The 9,860-nt window shown below is 33.5% G+C and overlaps 1 pseudogene; it reads left to right on the top strand.

Moving 5' to 3' along the window:
• The first annotated feature begins 6,068 nt into the window (after positions 1 to 6,068).
• LOC139900044 (serine/threonine-protein kinase PBS1-like) overlaps positions 6,069 to 9,860 on the top strand; it is a 43,424-nt pseudogene continuing 39,632 nt past the window's right edge.

Here is a 9,860-nt window from a genome sequence, read left to right as displayed (position 1 = left end):
GCCATGGGTTATAAAAGTAAAAATGCATCTTAAATCAATGGGCATTCTTGAAACCATAAATGAAAACAACACTTGTTCTGAAAAAGAACAAGCTACGGCATGTTGCTTTATTCATCAACATATTGATGAATGCTTACAAAATAATTATGTGACTGTAGAAGATCCCCATGTTTTATGGGAAGGTCTCAAAAGCAGATTCAATAATCAAAGAGAAATTTTACTTCCAGCTGCAATGGAACAATGGAGAACATTAAGGTTCCAAGACTTTAAGAAAGTAAATGAATACAGCTCAGCTCTGTATAATACATGTTCACAACTTAAATTCTGTGGACATGAAATTAGTGATGCAGACATGATGGAGAAAACTTTCTCCACAATGAATGCTGCAAACATCACAGTGCAAAGAAATTTGAGAATGCTAAAGTTCAAAACATATCCTGAACTTAATTCATATCTCTTAGTTGCAGAGCAAAATGATGAGCTATTAATGAAAAATCAGCAATCCCGTCCTACTGGTACACTTGCAATCCCTGAAGCAAATACTGCAAATAATTATAAACAGGGACAAGGACGCGGGCAAGGTCGTGGTTATAATAACCATCACCATCATCATGCCAAAAGCCATAACTATGGTAGAAACCATCCTTATGGTAATGGTAATGGGCGTGGACGTGGTCGTGGTCGTGGCCGTGGTGGTCAAAGAAATAGTAATCCACGAAAATATAAATATCAACCACAAAACAAGCCCATTAAACAAGATGTTGAAGAAAATTCTTCTAAAAATTCTGAAGAATCTTGCTACAGATGTGGTAGAATGGGCCACTGGGCTAATACTTGCCGAACATCTAAACATCTTGTTAAGATGTATCAGGATTCGCTGAAAGGTAAAGAAAAGGAAGTAAATTTTGTGGATAATATTGATCCAACAGTCACTGAGAAACCATCTGATTTATATGAAGATTTCTTGAATGTTTAAGTTGTGTGTCTTTTGAAAAATAAACGATTTAATATCGTCTGTCTTTGTCATTATGTTTGCTAAATGTTTCAGTACTATCTATTTGCGTTTAAAATATTGTGTAATATTAATGTACTCACTATTTATTTCTTATATATGAAGTTCAATATGAATTTTGCTGGAATACAACATCAATCAAGTGGTGGAGATCTCTGTATAGCAGACAGTGGAACTACACACACTATACTTAAATCCGAGAAATATTTTATTGATCTAAAACCAACGGAAGGAACTATACATACAATATCAGGACCTGCTAACTTGATAAAAGGGATAGGAAAGGCAAATTTCATACTACCAAATGGTACAAAATTTTTAATAAATGATGCCTTATTTTCTCCCAAGTCAAGCAGAAATTTATTGAGTTTCTCCGACATATACCTTAACGGGTATGATTATCAGTCAGTGACAACAGAAAATGAGAAATATTTAAGTATCACTGACAAGAGTCATGTGGTTGAAAAACTGCCAAGACTTAGTTCTGGATTACATTATACACATATAAATGTACCAGAAATACATATGGTAGTTAACGAAAAATATATTGATCCTGGTGTATTCAGTTTATGGCATAACAGATTAGGCCATCCAGGATCAACAATGATGAAAAGGATTATTGAATGTACTCATGGACATCCACTAAAGGATAGAAAAATCCATCATGATACAATGGTTCCATGTACATCTTGCTCTCTTGGAAAATTGATAACTAGACCCTCACCACTTAAGGTTGAGAAAGAATCACCAATGTTTCTTGAAAGAATTCAAGGTGATATATGTGGACCAATTCATCCACCATGTGGACCATTTAGATATTTCATGGTTCTAATAGACGCATCTAGCAGATGGTCTCATGTTTGTCTGTTATCAAGCCGTAATGTGGCATTTGCAAAATTTCTTGCCCAAATTATTAAATTGAGAGCTCATTTTCCTGATTACACCATTAAAAGGGTGAGACTTGATAATGCTGGTGAATTTACATCTCAAGCATTTAATGACTATTGCATGTCTATAGGAATTGTTGTTGAACATTCTGTTGCTCATGTGCATACACAAAATGGTTTAGCCGAGTCATTGATTAAACGTTTACAGTTAATCGCTAGACCATTGATAATGAGAACAAAACTCCCTGTATCTATATGGGGTCATGCAATTTTACATGCTGCTGCATTGATTCGCATCAGACCAAGTGCAAGTCATAAATATTCCCCCCTACAACTTGCTTTTGGTCAAGAGCCAAATATTTCCCATCTTAGAACATTTGGCTGTGCAGTGTATGTTCCAATTGCGACACCACAACGTACAAAAATGGGTCCTCAAAGGAGGTTGGGAATATATGTTGGATATGAAACATCTTCAATATTAAGGTATATTGAACCTATGACAGGTGACGTTTTTACAGCACGTTTTGCTGATTGTCATTTTAATGAAACATTGTTCCCTAGATTAGGGGGAGAAATGAAAAATAAAGAAAATGATGTTTCATGGTGTGAACCTCAATTAAAGTATCTTGATCCTCGCACAAAAGAATGCGAGACAGAAGTTCAAAAAATAATGCATATACAAGAACTTGCAAATCAATTGCCTGATGCATTTACAGATACAAAAACGGTGACAAAATCATATATACCAGCAGTAAATACTCCAGCTCGAATTGAAATTCCAAAAGCTGGCAATAACGTCACTCATGAATCTTTGCCACGTCAGAAACGTGGAAGACCAATTGGTTCAAAGGATAAAAATCCTCGAAAAAGAAAATCAGCTGATAATGAAGTAAAAGAAAGTGTTCAAGAAGAACCACAAATCAGTACTCCTACTGCAGAGGAGATTGATGATGTCAATACAGAAATTGCAATCAATTATGCATATTCAAAAAATATTATGGAACCGAAATGAAATGAAAAATCTTGATGAGAAATTTTCATTTAATGTTGCATATGACATCATGAATAATGATGATGATCCAGAACCAACATCTATGGTTGAATGTCAAAATAGACATGATTGGGCTCAATGGAAAGAAGCAATACGAGCTGAATTAGAATCACTCAATAAAAGAAAAGTTTTCGGATCCATCATTCTCACTCCTAAAGATGTGAAACCTGTAGGATACAGATGGATTTTTGTCCGAAAAAGAAATGAGAAAAATGAAGTTACAAGGTATAAAGCTAGACTTGTAGCTCAAGGTTTTTCTCAAAGACCGGGAATTGATTATGAAGAAACTTATTCTCCTGTTATGGATGCAATTACTTTTAGGTACTTAATCAGTCTGGCAGTTTCTAAAAATTTAGAAATGCATCTCATGGATGTTGTGACTGCTTATCTATATGGATCACTTGATAGTGATATATATATGAAGATACCTGAAGGATTTAAGGTACCAGAAGCATCAAATGCAAAACCCAAAGAAATGTATTCGATTAAATTACAAAGATCTTTATATGGGTTAAAACAATCGGGACGTATGTGGTATAACCGATTAAGTGATTACTTGATAAGCAAAGGGTATACAAATAATCTTACTTGCCCTTGTGTTTTCATTAAGAAAACAACATCCGGATATGTGATCATAGCTGTTTATGTTGATGATCTTAACATCATAGGTACAAATAAAGAGATCTATGAAGCCATTCAACTTCTAAAGAAAGAATTTGAAATGAAAGATCTCGGAAAAACCAAGTATTGCCTTGGTTTACAAATTGAGCATATGCCTAATGGTTTACTTGTACATCAAACAACATATACTGAAAAGATTTTGAAACGTTTCAATATGGACAAGGCAAAACCATTAAGTACTCCTATGGTTGTTAGATCACTCAATGTTGAAACTGATCCATTTCGTCCATGTGAAGATCATGAAGATATTCTTGGACCAGAAGTACCATATCTTAGTGCAATTGGAGCTCTTATGTATCTTACAAATTGTACAAGACCTGACATTTCTTTTGCAGTTAATTTGTTGGCAAGGTTCAGCTCTGCTCCTACCAAAAGACACTGGAATGGGATCAAACACATATTTCGATACCTTCGAGGAACTACTGATTTAGGATTATTTTATTCTAACGAATCAAAACAAGATTTGGTTGGTTATGCAGATGCAGGTTATTTATCTGATCCACATAAAGCTAAATCTCAAACTGGATATGTATTCCTAAATGGAGGTACTGCAATATCATGGCGTTCTCAAAAACAAACACTTGTTGCTACATCGTCAAATCATGCCGAAGTGATTGCATTACATGAAGCTACTCGAGAATGTTTTTGGTTGAGATCAATGACACAACTCATTACTGATTCTTGTGGACTAGAACGCGATAAAAGTCCAACAACTATCTATGAAGATAATGCAGCTTGCATAGCACAGATGAAAGAAGGGTATATCAAAAGTGACCGAACAAAACACATACCACCTAGATTCTTCTCATACACTCAAAATCTCATTAAGGACAACCAGATTGAAATGAGATATGTGCAATCTAGCAAAAACTCTGCTGATCTTTTCACGAAAGCACTTCCAACTGCTATTTTCAGAACACACGTTCATAACATTGGCATGAGACATGTTCAAAAGATGTAACAGCTGAAGCGATGTCTACTTGAGGGGGAGTCAACTCCATGCTGCACTCTTTTTCCTTTAGCTAAAGTTTTTTCCCACTGGGTTTTCTTTAGCAAGGTTTTTAACGAGGCAGTAATTTATAGTTGATCTTCAACAAAATAAAATTGCTATCCAAGGGGGAGTGTTATAATAATAATAATATAGATATGGATAGTCAATTTTGGTGTATACATATAGTCAATTTTGGTACACAAAGTATGTATTTTTATATTGAGATTTTAGGCTATAAATACTCATGAATGCAAGCATTAAACTTGCACCATTTCTCACACTTACAAAGTGTTTCTTTCTTTCTCTCCATTATCATCTTTGTTCTTACACTTCATTATTAGTATTCTAAATCAAGAATCAAATCACTAAAGGTAGTTATAAGCCTACTGAATTATAACATCAAGAATCAAACCACTAAAGGTAGTTATAAGCCTACTGAATTATAACAGATACTTTATTGAAACGTGCTATAAAACGATTTTCTGTGTTATATTTTAAAATCTAATAAAGTACCACGGTAGTTTTCTATTGCGGCTTAAAAAACCCTAAAACCCTAACCAAATTACAAATTGGGGGCATTCTCATATTCTTCTTCACCGTACCTGATCATCAGTTGTCCATTTTCTCGCTCTGTTGCTACAGATCCTCTGTCCATCCCAGAATTGAAGTAAGTCATCATCTCTCTATACTTGTTCCTCTCATTTTGCTTAACTGCCCTAAGATAAGATAAGATACGAAACCCTTACATTTTCGCTGTTCATTATCTTCATGTCGGACCCAAATAACCAAATTTGTGCCCTAAACCACCTTCCACCGGACATCGTCGAAGCAATTCTCCCTTTTCTGCCACCCAAATCCCTTGGCCGTTTCAAATCGGTTTCAAAACGATGGTACTTCCTAATTTCCAGTCCCAATTTTATCAAAACCCTTACTCTTAACTACACCAAAAACAATCCCAATCCTAACCCTACCCACTTGATTTTAGTTCCGTTTGTTGGTGATTCTCTCTACTCGGTCGATGTAAAAAATCTCAACGCCCAAATCACACCGGCAACCCTAACTGCTAAACGCCTGAATTTACAGGAATCATGTTTTGGGTTACTAGGGTCTTGCAAGGGTCTTCTTTTAGCCCATCGTCTACATTACCTCTATTTAGTAAATCCAACCACCGGAAAGACCTTGAAAATTCCATATTCTAGCGGCAGCAATGATGCACATGGCTTTGGTTATGATTTTTCTACGGATGATTATAAAATAATCCTAATTTCTCATAAGAGGGTTCAAGATTCTGATACCATGATACATTTTGTAAGCGTATATAGTTTACGTAACAATTCATGGAGCATGTTGCCTAATTTTCCTTGCAAACAATGTGAATATCAAAATCGACGAGGGGTACTCTTAAACAATATCCTTCACTGGGTAGTAAGAAATGGAAGCGAAACAATGACTATGGTTACCTTTAGTTTAGCTGATGAAGAATCTCATGAAATCGAGTTACCGGATTTATTTAAGTGTTCCCAGGATTCATTTAAGCGTTCCCAGGTTTTTGCTTTTGGTGGGAAATTAGTTGTTGTTATATGTGATGATTCTAAAGACTTTTATGAATTGTGGGTGATGGAGGAGTATGGGGTTCCTAAGTCTTGGACGAAACTTTGTATGTTAACCAACATATTTGAAGCTTATCATACATTTGCTCAAGTAAGCAATCAAGATATTCTGTTGGGTATTAATAAGGCGAATAAACTTATTATATACAATATGGATGAAAGAAGATGCACAAGTGTAGCAATTGAAGGCTGTCCAGAAGGAGACTTTTTTAATAATACGTATGTTGAAAGCCTTGAATCACCTGAACGTTTCGGTTAGAGCAACACTTGTTTTATTTCAGTAACATTTATGGGTGCATTATGTCTCTGTCTGTTATGTATATATCTAATGTGTTATCGGATATTTTGATTATTCAAGCCTCATTCATCAACCAAGCATTTAAAATTCGCAACTATTTTAGATGAAAACATATTGCAAATACATCAATGCTAATCAAATAAAAAGACAAGAATCCATAATTCTTATCCATTGTAGTGTTTGCCATTATAAGAAGTATGATTCTTGATATAAAAAAAAGGAAACATTTTATTAAAATGAGTTTATAGACCGCCCATTTAATTTTAGGCTGTATGAGTCATTGAGTTGGATTAGTAAAAGGGTGAATGATTCTTAATGTGAGACGTACCCGAATTTCAAATTGTATACTAAATTTATAGTGTTAACAGTTTTGCTAGGTGACAAAAGTTACTCGCGAAACAATTGGATTGTTCTATCCTCAGGTACCAAACATATTTGCAGATGTTCGGGATTTTCGACACATCCAGAAATGCAGTTGTCTAATTCCTAAGGAATCTAGCAGGTTTTTGTCAGTGAACCATTCTTGAGAATTGCTTCTAAATGGGTTTAATTTTTTTAGCAGGTCACCTTGAGCATTTTTGTGAATACTGATTTGGTAAGCATTTTCAGGTTAATCTTGTTCTTGATTTATGGGTGTATTTATGGATAGGTTGTTTCATTCTTAAATATTTGATTTTAATTTGATAGAGGTGATTATAAAAAAAGTTGTAGGTTATTCTAGCTGGGTTTCGTAAAAGGTGAGGTTTCGTAAAAGGTGAAGAAGAAGAAGAATGGGGAAAGAAAAAGGAAGAGCAACTGTAATGATGATATTAACAACCTTATTTAACGACCGTTAGTCGCACAGACCCCTGGCAAAATGAGTGTAAATTATGGGGACCCGCACGTCAAAAGAAAAGCTTAGGAAATCCTTATGAAATCTAAAGTATACCACAAGGACGCCTCATGTAATTTTTTTTTTCATTTTATTAATACTTCTTAAGTTTTTACTGTTATAAAATATCTAGATTGTGTTATAAAATATCTAGATTGGATGTTAATTTTATTATTATTATATTTCTTGCATAGTAATATTTTATACTATAAATAGACATGTATGGTAACCATTTAAGGTGCACCATTTCTCTTGAAATATCAATATCAATATTTCTTCTCTCCTTCTTCTCTCTTTTTCTCTCTTTGTTCTTATAACCATTAAAGGTAGTTATAAGCCTACTGAATTATAACACGTTATCAGCACGAAAAGCTTAGTGTAATTAAAAGATATCTCAAACGATCACGAATCACTAATCAAGGTATGAAATTATTAATAATTTTCAGACTCGAATATATCAAATTTTGGACTACTAACATTTATATTTATGTTATTTAAGTTATATATGGTCGGTTATACCACCTGAATTATATTTCTGTAATCTAACTTTTACTAACTTCACTAACATTTATATTTATGTTATTTAAGTTATATATGGTCGGTTATACCACCTGAATTATATTTCTGTAATCTAACTTTTACTAACTTCACTAACATTTATATTTATGTTATTTAAGTTATATATGGTCGGTTATACCACCTGAATTATATTTTCTGTAATCTAACTCTTATTAACTTCACTAACATTTATATTTATGTTAATAAGACCTCATGATTGTACGCAACACGTCATTTGACAACACGGTACTTTATGTACGCAACACGTCATTTGACAACACGGTACCATGGGTCGAGATTAATTCCGATCAATACGAATACGATGGGATCTTTATATGTTATCTAACATTTATGATTACTTATGCAATTAATCATTATTTATTTCAGGCATACTAAATCTTTTGAATATAGGGAGATGGATGAGTGGTTGTAGTACTCCACAAAACCCATGATATACAAACAAACAAATAATTAACCAAGATTTATTCGATATGCATAGTTTCGGAAATTACAAACCATTATATGTGAAAATAATATTTTCAGATTAATTACATGAATATTGAATGATATGATATGTTTAAACACATTATACTACTCGTATATCACTGTCAAATATTAGAAATCACATCATCTAAAAAATCAAATGAGTCCTTAAACATGGATGCCAATTAAAACATCAGTGAATGCAATTATGCAAACATAATTGGTGTTTAAAAATGGAAATGCAGCGCATATGATAAAAAGCAAATATGATGAAAAGCGCAGCGTATATGATGAAAAGCGCATATGATTAAAAGCGCATATGATGAAAAACACAGTACATATGATTAAAAGCGTATATGGTGAAAATGATATATGATGAAAAAGCACATATGGTGATTTATGAAAAAAAAAAAAAAAAACACATATGGTGATTAATGGAAAGCACATATGGTGATTAATGAAAAGTATATTGTGAAAATGAATCACAAATGTTTCTTGAAAGAATTCAAGGTAAGATATATGAACCAATTCATCCATCATGTGAACCATTTTGATATTTCATGGTTCTAATAGACGCATCTAGCGGATGGTTTCATATTTGTATGTTATCAAGCCGTAATATGGCATTTGCAAAGTTTCTTGCACAAATTATTAAATTGAGAACACATTATTCTGATTACACCATTAAAAGGATGAGACTTGATAATGCTGGTGAGTTAACATCTCAAGCATTTAATGATCATTATATATCTACAGGGATTGTTGTTGAACATCCAGTTGCTCATGTGCATACACAAAATTGGTTTAGCTAAATCAATAGATAAACGCTTGCAGCTAATAACTAGACAATGATAATGAGTACAAAACTCTCAATATTTATATGTGGACATGTAAATTTACATGCTGCGACATTAATTCGCATTATACCATGTGGAAGTCATAAATATTTTCACTTACTACTTCATTTTGGCCAAGAGCCAAATATTTTCCACCTTAGAACATTGGTTGTGCAGTGTATGTTCAAATTGTATCACCACAACACAATAAAATGGTTCTTCAAAGAAAGATGGCAATATATTTTGGATATAAAACATCTTCAATCATAAGATATATATTGAACCCATGATGGGTGATATTTTTACAGCACGTTTTTGCCGATTGTCATTTTAATAAAACATTGTTCCCTAGATTAGGGGGAGAAATAAAAAAATGATGCTTCATGATGTGAACATCAATTAAGGTATATTGAACTCGCACAAAAGAATGTGAAACGAAAGTTCAAAAATAATGCATATGCAAGAACTTGCAAATTAATTACTTTATGCACTTACAGATATAAAAAAAAGGTGACTAAATCATATATACCAGCGATAAATGCTCCAGCTCGAACTGAAATTCCAAAAGCTGGCAATAATGTC

Source organism: Rutidosis leptorrhynchoides, chromosome 3 (assembly GCF_046630445.1).
Source record: "Rutidosis leptorrhynchoides isolate AG116_Rl617_1_P2 chromosome 3, CSIRO_AGI_Rlap_v1, whole genome shotgun sequence".
NCBI classification, from domain to species: domain Eukaryota; kingdom Viridiplantae; phylum Streptophyta; class Magnoliopsida; order Asterales; family Asteraceae; genus Rutidosis; species Rutidosis leptorrhynchoides.
This window is presented reverse-complemented; position numbering and strand designations above follow the sequence as displayed.